Source organism: Bubalus kerabau, chromosome 15, assembly GCF_029407905.1.
Source record: "Bubalus kerabau isolate K-KA32 ecotype Philippines breed swamp buffalo chromosome 15, PCC_UOA_SB_1v2, whole genome shotgun sequence".
NCBI lineage: Eukaryota > Metazoa > Chordata > Mammalia > Artiodactyla > Bovidae > Bubalus > Bubalus kerabau.
The window spans coordinates 67,897,919-67,916,494 of NC_073638.1; the positions used below are offsets into that span (position 1 = coordinate 67,897,919).

At 43.6% G+C, this 18,576-nt stretch overlaps 1 protein-coding gene across 3 annotated transcripts in view; it reads left to right on the plus strand.

Moving 5' to 3' along the window:
- The window catches only part of LOC129629324 (uncharacterized), a 138,950-nt gene that overhangs the window by 62,738 nt on the left and 57,636 nt on the right, over positions 1–18,576 (plus strand). For all 3 annotated transcript variants that reach the window (XR_008703150.1, XR_008703153.1, XR_008703146.1), the window contains one exon: positions 11,180–12,554. The gene's annotated coding sequence lies outside the window, so the exon portion shown is untranslated. Of the gene's footprint in view, positions 1–11,179 lie in introns of those variants that run through there.

The following is an 18,576-nucleotide window of genomic DNA, read 5'->3' on the forward strand; positions in this document are numbered from 1 at the left end:
TAGTTCTACACACACACGCACACACACACACATGCAGGGCTCCCTTGGTGGCTCAGACAGTGAAGAATCTGCCTGTGATGCAGGAGACCTGGGTTCAATTCCTGGGTCAAGAAGAAACCCTGGAAAAGGGAATGGTTATCCACTCCAGTATTCTTGCCTGGAGAATTCCATGGACAGGGGAGCCTGGAGGCCTACAGTCCATCAGGTTGCAAAGACTCAGACAAGACAAGCAACTAGCACTTTCCCTTTCACTGTGCAACTGGATAGACTGTGTGTGTGTCTGTGTGTGTGTGCATGCACGTGTGTGTGTACACACATTCTTTCTCATATTCTGTTCCTTTGCGGTTTATCACAGGATATTGAATAGAGTTCCCTGTGCTTCACAGTAGAACCTTATTGTTTATCCATTCCATATGTACCAGTTTGCATCTAATAAACCTACACTCTCAAGCCATCCTTCTCCCATCCACCTCCTCCTTGGCAACTGTAAGTCTGTTCTCTGCGCCTGTGGGTCTGTTTCTGTTTTGTAGGTAAGTTCATGAAATGCGCATGAACTTAAAATGCTTTCTCAATCTTAAATGCTTGAGAAAAGGTTTTATGAAATTAAATAAAGGAATATTTGTTTCACTTTTTCCCACTTGCACGTGAAAACCTAGTCACAGACTCTGTAACATTTTCTGTCGGTAATTTTATCATGTATAAATTTATAAAATAGACAGGTGGGTCTGCCTTGTTTGTTTTCACCCACCTTGTTGAGTAAAATGTCAATAGGATCCTGGTTCTGCCGGCAAAATTGCAATTGAAAGTGAGCAAAGTGAAGTGGTGGCTGTACAAGGAGTCACACTAACGCCCAGAGTGGTGGTGGGGAAGCCGCCTCTGGAAGAAAGTGTGATGGAGCTGCGTGTGTGTGATTCTGAGCGCTCTTTCTGTGGAGTGGGGTCCAAGTGGCATCTTCAGGAGAGTAACTCCATCTGTGGTTGCCTTATTCCGGCTTGAGTAGCTCCTTATTCTCTTCCTCTCACCCTCTCAGCTCATCCATCCTCAGCTAGGATACTAAGTTATCCTTTAATAAATGCTTTTTTTTCTTTTGAAAAAAATTATTTTAACAGGTTTTTTTTTTTCCTGCATAGACCTATCACAACAGATATTATTTTGTGGGCCTAAGAAACCTGACCAGCTCAGGCTTATAAACACACATGCCCTAGGGACTGGTCAATTAACAAAAATGCCTGATGTGGGTCAGCTTGAGCAGGGGGAAATGAGCAGAGGTGGGAGGAAAGTGCGTGCCCCTCCTACCTGCACATGCTCAGTCACCTCCATCTCTTTGGGACCCTTTGGACTGTGGCCCCCCAGGCTCCTCTGTCCATTGGATTTCCCAGGCAAGAATACTGGAGTGGGTTGCCACTTCCTCCTCCAGGGGATCGTCCTGACCCAGTGTTGAACCTGAGTCTCCTGAATCTCCTGCACCGAAGGCAGATTCTTTACCCAATGAGCCATCAGGTTAAGTATGCCTCTCCTACAAAGGCATTCAATTCAGCTTTTTCCAAACATCATTTTTATCAAAACTAACTTGGTTGTGCCTGCTCACTGAATTTCACTTTTGGGTCTCCCTGTGTGTGACTTTTGACACTCACATTTAATGGAGTTATTTGAGAATTTTTTCCCTGAGCTTTTATAAATCCTTGCTTGTCTATATTTGAAGTTTGCATTTTCCACCTTCATATTTTGCCCTCTTAGCAGCATGACCTGTGACTGCAGATGCTCTTGAGTTTCTGCAAGGTCAAATTGTTCTGATTTTCCTTGTGGTGAGGACAGTCCTAATCCCAAGAGAGAAGGAAAGAATCATCTCTGACATTGTCAGCCAATCGCAGCAACATTTTTCTCTGGCAAATCCTTGTCCCCATGTCTCAGAGAATGGGATCCCAGAAAACTCTCTTCTAAGTGGAATTCAGTGTCCCCACTCGTTCCTGACTTGCAACTTCTTTTAAAACAGCCACAAAACTGGAAACCTAGCGGACATTTCCAGCCTTGAGATACAGGAGAAATGGGAAGTTCTGTTGCAAGTGATATGCCTGACAGTTACATGTAAGTGATTTTATCAGAGGGTCTGGTGGCCAGTTTTCAGAGTGGCAGGCGACTGGGGTGGCACTTGGGGGAACCTGTCCTCTGTTTCATCCTTGGTCTCAGCTGTGGTTTGAAAACTGTATTTGGATTGCATTCTGTGTTGTGATTCATTCCTTCTTGTTGGAACGGCACAGCGACCACCCTCGTTAGCTCTAATAGACCTTTTAGCACTCTCAGGGTTATGTGGTTTCCAAGTATTACAAACTCATTCATGTCATTCTAATTTAAACATGATGCTGTTCTTATTACTGCATCTCTTTTATAAACTACCCCTCGGCTTCCTTTTCTGTGTATCGGGTGAATGAGAAGTGGAAGATAGCATTCCAATCAACTTTGGAACTAAAAAGTCTGGGTAATTGCATTTGACAAATGTTGAAACCTCAGCTCCTGAGGACTTGCAACACGTTCCTTCTTGACATTGGCAATAATGGAAACGTCGTGGTGCTAATGAAGGATTTCTACTGAGGGCCCTTGAACACTGTCCAAATAGTCATCGTCAAGCATAAACCATTCAGATTTCTTGGTATTGCTTTGCCCTTCAGCTCAAGGCAGGCCTCTGTTTTTTTCAGGATGACAAAGATGTACTTATTCTAGACATAAGTCCTGAAATCTTTGAGAAAAGGCCAAAAAGAAAAAAAGTGTGGGAATAAAATGAGATGATGACGGCTGTATGCATAGGAAAGTCGTTTTAATCTTATGTGGTTGGCTTTTTTAGCTCCCACAGACACAAGGGGGAGAAATGACCATCTGGGGTATCATTTTTGAACAGGGAAGTGTTTCTCTGGAGCTATACATAAGCAGAGTTGGGAGAAAGTTTAGAGATGGTCTTCTCTGATGCCTTTGATTTGCAGGCAGGGCAGTGTGGTTTAGAAAGTAGCAGTGACTTGTCTGGGAAGGTCGTGATTGTGAAGAAGGAGGAAGTTGATAGAGAAACAGATCCTCCGTGAGAACGGAGCACCCAACTTCTAGGAGAGAATAAACAGTAAGTGAAAGTGAGTACCTTTAGTGAGGGATATTAATCACCAGTGACAGAAATGTGGCAGATCAATGTCTTTTGAAATACCTCCTGATCTTCCCTCCCTTCCTCTCTCCCTTCCTCTCTCCCTTGTGTCCTGCCTTCCTTCCCCTCCCTCCATCCTTTTGTTACTCTTGGGTTTATCCTCTGAAGCTCTTTCTCCATTAATTCTAGGTCATGGTTTTCAACTGAGGGTATTTTGCCCCCAGGACACATTTGCCAATATCTGAAGACATTTGTTGCCATGACTGGGGAGATTGCTATTGGCATCTGTTGGGTAGAGACCAGAGATGCTGCCATGCATAGGACACCCCTGACCCAGAATTAAAGATTTTCTGATTCAAAATATCAGTAGAGTTCAGATTGAGAAACTCTGTCTGTACTGATGCTTATTGGAAAAGAGGCAAGGCCAGGGGATACTTATTTGGAAGGCAGGAGGCATGCTATGGGCAGTAACTAGTGTGTGTCTGTCATTAGACACCGTCCATGAAGCTCATGACTTCTCTGCTAGAGAGCATGTCTCTCATTGCTTTGGAAATCTAACTACATTTCTGAATCCACTAGGAGATGTACTCAACCCTCAAATGCCCTAAGAGACAGATTAAAAAAAAAACCCAAAAAACCTAGTTATAAAGCTGTGGGCAGCATTAATGGAGATGAACAAGGGATGGAGAAGGGTCTTGAAAAACCAATAGTGATCTGGAGAGGGAAGAGGAAGGTGTGGTCACTGGAAGCCGTGATATCTCTAGCTGTAGGAAGAACTTTCAGTAGAGGAAGGAGTTACCATCAACCTGTGGCCCAGCAGGGAGGAAACCAGTGTTTGCACACCCTGATCTTGGTCTCCTCCTACCCTCAGATCTCTTGTTGGTATCTCCTTTTAATCAACCCACCTGGAAACCAGAAGGCAAAAGAGCTTTAGCCCGGGGGAGTCCATAGTGGTCAGCTTCCTGGGACACAGAATAGGATGGAGAGGAGGTCTGAGGGGCAAATGGGGATTATCCAAAACAGCTGTGTTTATGGATTTCCTTTGGGTGTGATAACATGGAATGTGGGCTCTGCCACACATTGGAAGCTTCCCTGGTGGCTCAGTGGTAAGGAACCCACATGCCAATACTGGAGACATGAGTTTGATCTCGGGGTTGGGAAGATTCCCTGGAGAAGGAAATGGCAACCCTTTCCAGAATTCTTGCCTGGGAAACTCAGGGACAGAGGAGCCTGGGGGGCTACAGTCTATGGGGTCACAAGAGTCAGACATAACTTAGAGACTAAACAACACGTAATTTGGGTGACCTTGAGCAGGTTACTTAACTTTTCCATAAATTAGTTTCCTTTTCTGTATTTTGGTAGTAATAACAATATCTGCCTTATGTATTAATAGTTTATTTCAAAGATTAGGGGCAATGATGCATGTAAAGCACTCATAACATTTACTAGGCACATAATAAGTTCTTGGCAAATGTTGGTGGTTAATTTTCCTGGTCATTTGTTCTCCCGCAGGACAGATAGCAGGGGCTGTGATTTCAGGCTGTGAAAATGCATTTGCTGTCCATGTTAGGAGTATGTCTTGCTAGGGGAATCCTGAATGTGAGGAGAATTGGTTAAAGTCTATAGTACCATTGGTTTCATACTTAATTAATTTTGCTTATGTAATAAGCCTGCTTCCATATTCATTAGAGGATAATTTTGAGGAATTGTCTCACCTCCCCCCCCCCCCCAAAAAAAATCAGCACAATTATAGCAAAACTTTTATTGTCCACTTGTAAGTTAAGTGATTCATGTTAGGATCTCATAGATGTTTTAATGTTCAATGATTGAATTGTGTGGCTTAAAAATTACTGGTCCCGTCACTTAATTCAATACAAAAACTAGTTCAGGGCTTCCCTGGTGGTGCAGTGGTTAAGAATCTGCCTTGCAATGCAGGGGACACCAGTTCAATCCCACCAGTTCGATCCCTGGTCCAGGAACATCTCACAAGCCTCAGTGTTACTAAGCCTGAGAGCTGCGACTACTGAGCCCATGTGGCACAACTACTAATGCCCACGTGCCCTCCATCCTGTGCTCCACAAGAGAAGCCACTGCAACGAGAAGCCCTCACATCAGATCTAGAGAGCAATCCCTGCTCGCCATAACTAGAGAAAGCTCATGCTCAGCAATGAAGACCCAGCACAGCTCAGTTCAGTTGCTCAGTCGTGTCCAACCCCATGGACGCAGCCTGCAGCATGCCAGGCTTCCCTGTCCATCACCAACTCCCTGAGCTTGCGCAAACGTATGTCCATCGAGTTGGTGATGCCATCCAACCATCTCATCCTCTGTCATCCCTTCCTCCTCTTGCCTTCAATCTTTCCCAGCATCAGGGTCTTTTCTAATGAGTCAGTTCTTCGCATCAGGTGGTCAAAGTATTGGAGCTTCAGCATCAGTCCTTCCAATGAATATTCAGGACTGATTTCCAAAATCAAAACAAAACAAAACAAAAATTGGTCCATATTTTTTCATGTAGTGAATGTATGGTGTGCCACCCAGATCTCCCTTGCCCTCCTTCAGAATGGAACTACCTATTTCCCCAACTGTTTAAATGCTTGTGGTTGACAACTTTTAATGTCTTCCTTTCTGTGGATGTGAGAGTTGGACTGTGAAGAAAGCTGAGCACCGAAGAATTGATGCTTTTGAACTGTGGTGTTGGAGAAGACTCTTGAAAGTCCCTTGGACTGTAAAGAGATCCAACCAGTCCATTCTAAAAGAGATCAGTCATGGGTGTTCTTTGGAAGGAGTGATACTAAAGCTGAAACTCCAGTACTTTGGCCACCTCATGTGAAGAGTTGACTCATTGGAAAAGACTCTGAGGCTGGGAGGGATTGGGGGCAGAAGGAGAAGGGGACGACAGAGGATGAGATGGCTGGATGGCATCACGGACTCGATGGATGTGAGTTTGAGTGAACTAATCTGTTTCCAGGGAAACTCTTACCTGCAACCTTTGGGGTCAAGAAATCTTTGAGGTCAAGAGTGATTTTTTTAAATAAGCCTTTCCACGGACAGCTGTGCCATCTGGAATGCTCATTAAGTGTTTATTGAGCTGAGCAGCAGCACTTGAAAAGCTGACTCAATAGGACCCTGGATTTAGGGTAATAATGATTTTCACGAAGGTCACCACTGTAATTTCCAGGAGTTACTGGGATGGCCAGGTTGGTTTTAGACATCCTCTGTCCTCTCTTTCTGGTCCACATGTGTTCCACCAAAACCACTTTCTCTATCTGAAAGGACCACTTTTCCAGATAAAGGAGAGCAAGTCCTTAGTTTCATAGTGGTTAGGTTCCCACTAAAGAACAAATATATTGGAGACCAACTTGACTTGGAATTTTTATTATGGACTTATATATTCCAAATTACCAGTGCATAGGCAGTAAAGCAATATTTTGTACCCTGCACAGTGAATCCTTGAGTTGGTGCTGGATTTTATAGTGTTAATGCTCTTAGTCTGCTCAGGCTGTTAAAATAGCACAGGCTGGGTAGCTTATAAACAATGAACAATTTTCCTACAGTTCCAGAGGTTAGGATCAAAGCTTCTTCAGATTTGGTGTTTGGGAAGGCTTCCTACATTCTCTCTGTTTCCTAATGTTGTGGGAGGGGCTGGAGAGCTCTGTGGGGTCTCTTATTTATTTTTGGCTGTGCTGGGTCTTCATTGCTGCATGGGTTTTCTCTCTAGTTGCGGTGCATGGGCTGCTTATTGAAGCGGCTTCTCTTGTCGTGGAGCTTGGGTTGTAGTGCGTGTGGGCTTAGTTGTGGCATGTGAGCTTGAGGTTGTGATTCCTAGGCTCGAGAGCACAGGCTCAATAGTTGTGGCCCATGGTGTTAGTTGCTCTGCAGCATGTGGGATCTTCCCAGACCAGGGATCAAACCCATTTCTCCTGCAGTGGCAGGTCGATTCTTTGCCACTGAGTCACCAAGGAAGCCCTGTGGGATCTCTTATAAGGGCACTAAATCCCGTTCAAGGAGGACTCGCCTCATGATCTAAACATCTCCCAAAAGTCCTACCTCCTGATACCATCGTATTAGTATGAAGATTTCCATGTATGAATTTTGAGTGGGTACAACATTTGGGCCATAACAGATTTCCACAGAAGACCGATTTGCCTTGGAATTTTATCATGGAATTCTATATTACAATTAACCAGTGCAAAGGCGGTAAAGCTCCACTTTCTACCCTGCACTGTGCCTCCTTGAGATGGTGCCAGATTTTCTAGTGTTAATTTGGGCTTAGTACTCCTTTGGCAGAAATGTCCACTGGAATGATGCACACCATAGAGCTATTGTCTCATGGTCTGATGTGGCTCATTAAGGCTTTTACTCTATCTTAATTCTGCTTTAGGAGACTTGTGTTTGGCAGATACTGCGAAAATGTAGCTCCATTAGCCATAGCTACCTTAAGTAACATCAGTGCCTTGGTAACTTGCAGATGTTAGAGGCGTTGGGTTGACTTTGCTCAGTCAGGGGACCCACTTCACTTGTGTTGGCTGGTTGCAGCAGGTGTTAACGTGATGGCATTACCACACTGCATGCTTTAGTGTACAAGCCAGGGGCTCTCCACTTTATGGCACTAACTTGATTGTACTCGTGACTGTTGTGAAGATCTGCCGGGCTTTCAGGGCAGTTTCTGTTCATGTGTAAGTAGCCCAATGATGCTTTCTCATATGGTTTAAAAGCTAGTCATATTCTGATATTTCCAACATGGCACCTGTGCCCCAATTCAAGCTTCTGAATCATATTCAATATTCAAGTTATATCATCCAGTTTTTAAAATCTAAGGCCTCCAGCTGCAACAAAGTTAGGTGATAGTATAGGGTTGATTGTGGCCAAGTCTGATTTACATGGAAGTCTTGGGGGCCCAGACTTCAAAAGAAAATTCTTCTGTGGGTCCCTAACAGGTTAGAGTCTCACTGGGTTGGCCTAAGAATTAAATGAGTGAAGCGATCAAAAGCAAAAGCTAAACTGTACAACACTGTGGGAATTCCTTGGTGGTCCAGTGGTTAAGAATCCACCTGCCAGTGCAGGGGACGTGACTTTAATCCCTGGTGTGGGGAGATCCCACGTGCCATGGGGCAACTAAGTCACTGCATCACAGCTACTGAGCCTCGTGCCTAGAGGCTGTGCTCTGCAACAAGAGAAGCCACCGTGATGAGAAGCCCACACACTGCAACTAGAGCGGGGCCCCCAGTATCCACAACTAGAGAAAACCTATGTGCAGTAATACAGACCCAGTGCGGCCAAAAACAAAACAAAAAACAAATGAAAAACATTGTGGGTGGTGTTACAAGGCAGATGCAAGTATCCTCACCTATTGAGGGAATGAGTGAACCCTGACTGCCAGGCTGAAGTATGTATGACAGCTCCTGGTAGAGAAAGCAAAGATGTGACTGTGATTCTATATTAAGTTTTCCAAATAAAATTAGGGCTCAGTGCAATATTTGTAAAACATTTAGGGAAGTTTCTCCTTTCCAATTTTGCTTTAAATTGGCATGTTGCCTCCTTTGAATTTGGGGGAAGATATACACACAGAGACAGAAACATTCACATTTTTGAGAGGAGATCAAACTAGTCAATAGAAAATCAACTCTGAATATTCAGGATTGAATATTGGATTGACTGGAATTCATTGGAAGGACTGATGCTGAAGCTCAAATACTTTGGCCACCTGATGCAAAGAGCTAACTCATTGGAAAAGACCCTAATACTGGGAAAGATTGAGGGCAGGAAGAGAAGGGGATGACAGAGGATGAGATAGTTAGGTAGTATCACCAACTCAATGGGCATAAATTTAAGCAAGCTCTGGGAGATAGTGAAGGACAGGGAAACCTGGCGTGTTGCAGTCCATGGGATCACAAAGAGTCAGGACATGACTTAGTGACTGACCAACAACATAAAGGGTTTGAAATGGGTAACTGGGTCTAACTGGGATCAGGTTCGAGAAATAGTTACAAGGGAGGTTTGTAAGAGAAAAGAATACAATCAAATTCCAAGTATATAGAACCCAAGCAAACTTGAATTGTCCCCATGACTCTCAGAGAGAGAGGGTGTTTCATGCCCTGGAAGGCTTTGACACATCAGCTCAATTCTGTACCTTGTGACTAACATGGACTGTTAGCGGAGGTACAGATGGTTGTTTCAGTCAGTATGAAAGACACATTCCCATTTAGAGTGCAAAGACTCACAGTAGTACAGCAGTTAAAAGTGTTAAATGTTCATCTAGAAACTGAGCCTGATACAAATTACATAAAATAAATGCAGAAATGTGTCATAGGCATACCTAAAATGAAATGCATATAATTGGTTATAAAACGTGGCCACATTTTATAAGAGTCGCATGAAAGGACTCGATGAGGTCATGGCTGACCAAAGGAGACAGGGAAAGGTGTGGTCTGTTACTAGAGCTGACTCCCAGGCAGACTCACAGCTTGAGGCTCTGGTCCGGGTTCAAGTGCTAACAGTAGAAATTCCAGCTGGAATTTCTATATTCCATGTCCATAGGGAGCACAGAAATAATCTGTTGTGGTCTAGGCAAGTCGTGAACACAGGCAGAAAGAGATAGCTGGGGTCCAGGGAAATTCAATGAGGTCTACAGGAGGGTGGACCCTAGAGATTGTGAATTGAATTTGGGTGTTACTTGAAAGTCTTGAAAGGCAGTTGGATTATAAAGCCTGTTTAGGGCTGAGGTCATAAGGCAAGGCTTCACAAGACTCTAGTATTAGTGAGGACAAGTGAGTACAACTCAGAGTCCCTGTTCTGAAAAAAGTCTGGGAGAACCATTCACACTTCAAAAATAGAGACCCCACACTGGTCTATGAGGCTGCATCCAGATAGAAAACAGACGGTGATGAATGAGGATGTCATCGAACCTGTCACAGTCTGTTTTCTATCTGGATTCCAAATCACTCCCCAAATCACCAGGAGTATATATATATATGTGTATATATATATATATATATATATATATTTTTTTTTTTTTTACAAACTCAGGCACCCTTTGAGCAAAGTTGCCACAGATATACTCACTAATGATTGCAGCAGGCTGTCCTAGCAACCAACCCATTCCATCAGAATGACCCATTTAGTAGTCCTTAAGTCACCGACTCAGCAGTATAAGCAGAAATAACCTGATTCTCACTCTACCATTCACTTGTTAGCCTTTTCCATTAGTCCTTGGGATGCCTGACGACTCATTTAGTTTGCATCCATTTTCATTATTCTTCCAAGTAGTGAATCACTTGGCTCCATCACCAGCAGATTTTCTTTTAAAATGAGATCAATATGTTTAACAGGTTTTCAGAATGGGTACTTGTGATCAATGTGCATTATTTATCACGGAATTACCTGTGTGCATATTTTTATTTTGAAATACTTATTAAAAAGCAGTGCTAGGTGTGCATAGATAATATGCATAGTAATCAGAAAATTAATAACTTATAAATTAAATATGAAATTAGACTTGGAACTTCTCTCTTCTCATCACTTATGATGCTCTTATTGTTCTAAATGATGATGACTTAAACTAGATCAATAATAGCAAATGAAGACATATCTATATACTTCTTTTATATTATTTGATGATATGTAATAATTGCCAGCAGAAATGTATATATTTTTACATGGAGGATCATAGAAAAAAAAAAGAGAAGCTAGAAACCATATAGGGAAGGCTAGAATTAATGACATTGTGCACTGAAGTCATTCATGAGCTTCCTGGCTGTCAAGTGAAAAGGGAAAGGTTTCTCTCTGTAAGGAAAGCATGCAGGCAGATGTATCCTGGCACTGAAATTGAGATTGCATAGTGTGATGGCTAAAACTGTGGGTTCTGGACTCCACACTCATAGTTTTGAATTCTAGCTCTCTCAGTTATTAGTGTGATTTTAACATTCAGAGCCTCAGTGTCTTCATCAAAAATGTATGGAAATACCCACTCCTTAAGGCAGCTGAGAAGTTCAGATTAGAAAATACATATCTTGGGCTTCCCTGCCGGCTCAGTGGTAAAGAGTCCACCTGCCCACACAGGGGATATGGGTTCAGCCCCTGGTCTGGGAAGATCTCAGATGCCACAGGACGACTGAGCCGGTTCGTCACGACTACTGAGCCAGCGCTCTAGAGCACGAGCTGCAGCTGCTGAGCCCATGCACCCCAGAGCCCACGCTCCACATTGAGAGAAACCACTGCAGTGAGAAGCCTGTGGATCACATCTAGAGAGCGGCCCTTGCTTGCGGCAACTAGAGAAAGCTCGAGCGCAGCAACAAAGAGCCAGCACGGCCATAAACAAACAAACAAAAGGAAATGCATATAAAGTGCCCAAGGCATGCCATAACTGCTTAATGTTAATAACTGTTAGAAGTCCACAATTTTTTTTTTTTTTGCCATGTATATGCTCTTTAATCAAAGGATTGCTTTAGGTACATAAAATGTACTATCTTTAAATGTACAATTTTAAAATCTTGCACACATCAGTTTGCCACCGATGTGGCACTACCATCAAGATGTTGAATATTTATTTTACATATGAGTACAAATGACATGTTATTTGCCATGTAAAGCCTCTTAAGGGTTACAACCTGTGCTGTATGTTTCATAAATATGTTATAGCTTGATCTCTCTAATAAAAGTGTTGCTCCCTACTTCTGTTTCTATGACTTACGGTTTCCATTATCTTTAAACTCTTTTATCCTTCATTTTATACAAAAGTGAGTATCCACAAGATTGTTCAAGCCAGAAAATTCTCCTACAGGTAAGATACTAGTTTAGGGGAATATAGGAGAAGCCAAACTATTTATTTAAAACAATGATGGAAACTTAATAGACACAAAAAGGGTTAATTCTTTTCCCCCTTGAATTTTTGTAAAGGTAAGATGAATCCCAAGTGGGCATTCATGGCTTGTGGTAATTATTAACTATCACTGATGTGAACAAAAATAAAGGAAATCTCACTTAAATCAGAGTCAGGATGCTGGAGGCGGGAACTCTCATGCCCACCACTCATTGCTATCTACAGACCCCAAACAGGAAGAGATGTACCTTGTGTTGCCAACAGGAAGGTTATTGCTTTACTAGTCCAGCAAGAAGAAGGGAGGTTTTCTCTCTGCCCAACAACAATTCAGCCAATTAGAGACTATTGCAAATCAGCCAATAAAAAGCCACCCGAGTTCAAACTTCCAGTTTCCTCCTTGTTTATAACAGCTTCCCTCAAATTTTCCTTTTCCTCTATAAAAGAATTTTCTTCTTTCTTGTTTCTCCAGATTTGCATCACTTTTGCTAGAGCGTGCTTGTCCTGAATTGCAATTCTCTGCTTCTTTGAATAAATTCATTTTGCTGGTGAAATAACTGGCTGTTTTAGTTTTGGTGTCAACACTAGTTTATCCTTTTTATATGTGTTTCAACACTGTATAGAAATAAAAATGTTTGCTATATTTGAGCTATTTTCCAGTGTCATATTCTAAGAACAACACTTGGGCTTGTTCATTACTTAAGAGGAATAAATTGACAGATATTTATAGTTGAGTATTTAAATTTTTTTTTTTTAATGTATATCAGCTCCAAGTTAGAAGTTAGTGGTATGCTTAATGCTTGAGAAGCTACTAGACTTTCTCTCCTTGCTGCAGAGGAACTGGAGCCTCAAATGGTGTGCTCATTGTACAGTGGCTGTGAATACTGTGTTGGATTGCCTGATGCCAAGAAGGGTATTCCCAGGCTCTTTTTTTCTGTATAATTGTCCCAGTAAAACCTGTCTGCCGTGAGTGGCACCTCATGTCAGATAAGGAGGCAGAATAAGAGAGGCTAGTATGGGTTGCCATTTCCTGCTCCAGAGGATCTGCCTGACGCAGGGTTCGAACCCACGTCTCTCATGTCTCCTGCATTGCCAGGCGGATTCTTTAGCACTGCACCATCTGGGAAGCCCAGTACTCTGAGGCAGTTGCAGCCACGATCGGTGGTCTTTTTTGATGTTTGTAGCAACTTTCCCCACTTGGTGCCCAAAGTGAGTTTTACCAGTGGTACTTCCCTAACCTTCAGTCACTGAGCTCTTCCAGTGATTGGGTAAACCTGTAAAACCTCTATGTAAATCCTCTTATAAGGAATGGGAGCTGGTATTCAAATCCAAGTATTTGTTTGGAAAGGAATATGGATATTGACTCAATAATGACAGTGTGAGGACAGAGAACATGGAAAGACACTGGCAAGGGTTAAGTGGAGTTGTGATTACCTCTGAGTTCGCATTTCCTCATCTGTAAAATGGCAGTATTAGTAGGTCTGTGTGGAGGCTTACATGAAATAATTTTGTAAAATGCTTAGAATAAATCATGTTGAAGGTGCTTAGTAAATCCTCTTATAGAGTGAGGAGCATCTGTTATCTTCCTAGCCTTGACTGATTCATATACACACTCATACTCATTTACTGAACACCTACTACGTGATTTATTCTAAATACTTGCCAAAATTATTTCATGTAAGCCTCCCCAAAGCCCTAATAACACTCCCATTTATAGATAAGAACAGGGAAACTCGGAGATAATCACAAACCCATTTAGCCCTTGCTGGCATCTTCCCATATTCTCTGCTCTAACATGGTCACTATTGATTAAATGTCCGTATTCCTTTCTAAAAAGTGCTTTTATTTGTATACTAGGCCCTATTCCCTTCAGCCCACCTGAGACTATTACAATAACAATTCCTTTCTCTCCTACATCGTCATATATCTCCTTCAGTGAATAATTCCCATCACTGTTAAAAAAATAATTCTTGGCTTATCACAAGCCAGGAACACAGTGTACCACTAGAAGCTGGAAGAGGCAAGGATGGGTCCTCTCTTCTAGCCTCCCAAGGGATCATAGTCCTGCCGACATGTGGATTTCAGACTTCTGGGCCCCAGAACTGTGAGAAAACAAATGTCTATTGATTTAACCCACCAGGTTTGCGGTACTTTGTTACGGCAGCCCTAAAAAAATTCACACACCTTCCCCCTTACTTCCCGTGGATAAAGTCTGTCTCCTTAGTTTAGCACAGAAAGCATTATTTAGTTGACTCTCTCTTTGCCTGCATCTCTGCGTTTTCTTCTGCCACATTTACTGCTCTCATCACTCTGAATCTGTCCTCCTGCAGGCTGATGCTTCTGCCTGAAATGCCTTTCCTGCCTTTGTGTTAACTCTCGGTCATTCATCTACACTCAATTCAGGTGTCATTTCCTCTAGCTCCACCCTGCCTTACACAGTAGCCGCCAGTCACACATGACTATTGAGCACTTGAAGTGTGGCTTGTGAGAAGGACGAACTGAATTTTTCACTGCTGTTAATTTTAAAAACTGAAGCACAAGGAGTTTGAAAAAAATATCAATTGCATGTTGAAACGATATTTCAGTTATTGGATTGCACAAAATATTGTTAAAATTAATGTCTTGGCTTTTTATTATCTTTCTTAACCTGGCTATTAGAATATTCAAAGTCACTTATGTGGTGATCTGTTTTCTGTCGGACAGCACTGTGTTTAGGGCTCTTCATTCCTCAGTACCCCTACACCACATTTATCGGAAGTCATAGTCTATGTATCAGCTCCTCCATTAGGAAGTCTTAGATAGTGGGTCTGTAACTCATCTTTGTACCCTCATGGCTAGCCCAGTGCTTTGTAGAGAGGAAGTACTCAAGGAAGCTTGGCAGAAAAAGTATAGGTGAGAAGCCCTTTTCCAGCACTTCCTTGGCATGCCCCAAATAAAGCAGCCTTCCCCTGAATGGTCGTTGTTGGCTTGGTGGTCTGCCAGGTGGGGTTGGGCTATAAGGAGGGCAGTGAGCAGCCTTCTCTGACTTTGCATTCCTGTTGTCTTGGGACCTAGACTGTGTTCAGTACCAGTCTGTATGATGTGAATTTCTGATGGATGAGTGGTGGCTAAATATCTTTCCTTTCCTCTGACTGCAGTCCACCTGGCTGAAATGTAAGCTGCCTGTGTTTTGGCTGGCCTCCAGTGATGAGGAGCAGCCCTTCAGTAATGGACATCTCCCCAATGACTCTCTTGTGCTCGCTTTTGCCCTTTGCACTTCTGCTCCCTCATGGGTTCTGAAGCCACGCACGGTGCTCTGGGAAGAGTCCTGCTGGTACTCACCAGCCCTTTAGTCTGCTTTCTGTTCAAAAGCTTCCTTTTCAGCCTTGGACTGAGTAGGTGGTGAGGCTGTGTTTTGAGGAAGGAGTCTTCTCAGATAAGTTGGCCAAAGTCAGCCACCCGTACCTTAGTTTAATGCCCCTGCCAGGATGTTGTACCTTAAACCTAAGGAGATTATTTCAATTTATGAATCAACTCAGCACTTAAGAGTGAAGACTGGGATCTGTTCAGCAAATGCTGATCAGTGTGGCCACGATCCAAGATCTCTCAAGGCACTGGGAGGGCATGGGGGTCACCAGGTGAATGAACCACTGTCCACGTCCACAGGTTGTCTGAAGTTACTGGAGGAGACAGGTCAGCAAGTCAGTGTGGCTGGTGCTGTGGCAGAGAGAAGCACACGGGAGCCTGTGGGCAGGACACTCATTCAGGTCTAACTACCTATCAGAGTCAAGGGGTCACCTGAGTTTGAAATTGGATCCTGTCGCTTATTAGCAGTGTAATTTTTGTTTGTTTTAGGCCACGCTGTGTGGCCTATGGAATCCTAGTCTCATGATTAGGTATTGAACTCAGGTCTTTGACAATAAAAGTGCTGAGTCCTAACCACAGGACTGCCGGGGAATTTCCGAACAGTGTACTGTTTAAAAGCATTTTTGAAATCGTAGTTTTCTTATCCACAGTAACCAGTAATGTAATTCCCATCTGTAAGAGTGTATTGAGCATGACACGAGATAATTTGTACAAAATGTTTACCATAGTGACTGCCCAGTATTCAATAAACTGTCATTGCATTATCTTTTTTTCTTAGTTGGGCCATGCCTGTGATCCCTGCCCTCTGAGATGATGCCCCCATGTCCTTTCGCAGCTAGCATATGTTAACAACCAAGTCCTTGTTGTTCACAAGAATAGTGCCAGGGGCTCAATGATATCCAACACCATCCCTTTTTGCAGCCACATTGGTTGACTGCCTTTCCCAAGTTGTCTTATAAAATTAAATCAAGCATCATTGTTTCCATGACTTCCCTTGCTTGGAATGTTCTTCTCCATCCACTTAAATCCTGTGTGCCTCTGAGTTTGACTGAGGAAATCCCCCCCACTGCCGTGGTCCACAGCAGCCTCCCTCTCCTGGGAGCCCCTGCATCAGCACAGGGGCTGTGCTGATTCCACAGCCTCGCAGCCTCTTTATCACAATTTCTCTAATCCTCTGAAGGGACTTTGCTTTATACATGTTCCCTATCCCTCCCATGCTTTGCAAAGACCAGGCAGTTAATACATTGTTGTTGCTTGAGCAAGAACCCTACACACCTTCTGCCCTGTTTTGCCCAGTGTGAGCTGGAAATAGTCGTGGCTGCAAGTGTAACTCAACCAACAGTGGAGGAACCCAAAGGACACTTGTTACCAAAGAAGAAATCTGGAAGCAGGCCGTCCTGGTGTTCACATCCTTAGCTCCATGATGTCAGTGTGTGGAGCTGACATCTCAAAATTCTTTTGGCTTATCATATTTGTCTTGCTTACTGGATTTTTTTTCTGTAGTTCCTGAAGATTTTTATGTATGTAGTGTGTCCAGAGGAGAAGGCAGGAGGGTAACTGCATATGTGTGTGTCACTCTCACACCCACAAGGGGTTGGGGAGAGAGCCAAAGACAGACACATATACACACAGAGAGGGGTTGGGGAAGAGGGGGAGAGAGTGGGAAGGAAGACCTATTGAAGGGCATTCTCTTTTATTTTCTGGGAGAGGAAAAAAGCTATCTCAGAAATTCCCTTATGTCTGTCGGCAACAATGGAATCCTTGGAACCCTTAGCTGCAAGAGAGGCTGTAAATACAAGTTCCTGGCCTTTTCAGTTTCTGCGGTTCTATGGGGGAACCAAGGTGGATAAAGCAAGGTGGGGGAAGCAAGGGGTGCTGGCAGCGGCCATTAGTAGCTAAATGATTGTGTCTCCCATGTGTTCTTAAGCATGGAGGTGACATCAGTTAGTACTGCTGACATCATGACCCCTTGGGGAAAAGCTCCTGGGAAGAAGTATCTGGCAGGAGAAACTAGTGAGCTTCTGGGAGTAGAACATACAGCCAACTTCATTCTTTTACAGGAAGCCTAAGAGGCATTAAGACTAAATGAAATAAGATACAACTGAGGTTAGGGAATGTAAGATTTGAGGAGAGGGGCTGGTTCTGGGGAGAATAGGTGAAGGAACAGGAATGGTCTGAGTTTGGGAGCTTGGATCATGTTCGGAATCATTCAAAGCAAGATGTCAAAGCAAGATTTTGGAGTGGGAGGTATCAGCAGATTGGGGACGGTCGGTGAAATGGTCCCTTGATTTTTACCTTTGTTTTCACAAAAACAGACCCTGAGACAAGGTTGTGGGTACAAATAGTTTCTTTGAGAGTTGATAGCAGGAAAAGTCGGAGAAGGTGATGGCACTCCACTCCCAGTACTCTTGCCTGGAAAATCCCATGGACGGAGGAGCCTGGTGGGCTGCAGTCCATGGGGTCGTGAAGAGTCGGGCACGACTGAGTGACTTCACTTTCACTTTTCACTTTCATGCATTGGAGAAGGAAATGGCAACCCACTCCAGTGTTCTTGCCTGGAGAATCCCAGGGACAGGGGAGCCTGGTGGGCTGCCGTCTATGGGGTCGTACAGAGTCGGACACGACTGAAGCGACTTAGCAGCAGCAGTAGCAGGAAGAGTGGGAAAAAAGTGAGAGGGGCAGAGGAGAAAGCTAATAAAGGGTGTATTCCCGTAGGTATATTCACTATGGGCAGTTGAAACCCAATCCTACTATGGACCCTCCAAGAGTTTGTGTAGAACAAGCCCCAGAATGGTTTCATCAATGAAGTGAGGAAACTGAAATATTTATCCACCAGTTTCTCTCTCTCATTGGTGGGAGCCAGTTCTGCAGGCATTGTCTCCTTGGCACTTTCGGCCTGTCTTGTCATGTGGGGCAGAGCATGGCTCTGTAGCCAGGGAATTCTTTCTGGCAGCCAGTCACAGGATGTTATTGGCAACTATGAGAATTGATCTCAAGTGGGATCTGGTAGGGGCTGACATAATATGAGCTGGGCACCAACAGTTTCTGCTATAGGTAGCCTCCGACTTGAAGGAGGAAGAACAGACCTGAGGGGTCCAGGAGAGTTTTGCTGATCCAGGAGGACATCGGAGAGAGGGTGCCATAGCCTGTCTGTTGCAGGCACAGAACAAACATTTTGGCGCCCCCTAGGGGTGGAGGGAGGTACAGCCAGCTCCCGTCTCCTGAAAGACATTCTGAGCGGATGGTGCTGTTTAGAGACAGGTGTCAGTTCCATGCAGTCTCTCAGTCATGTCCT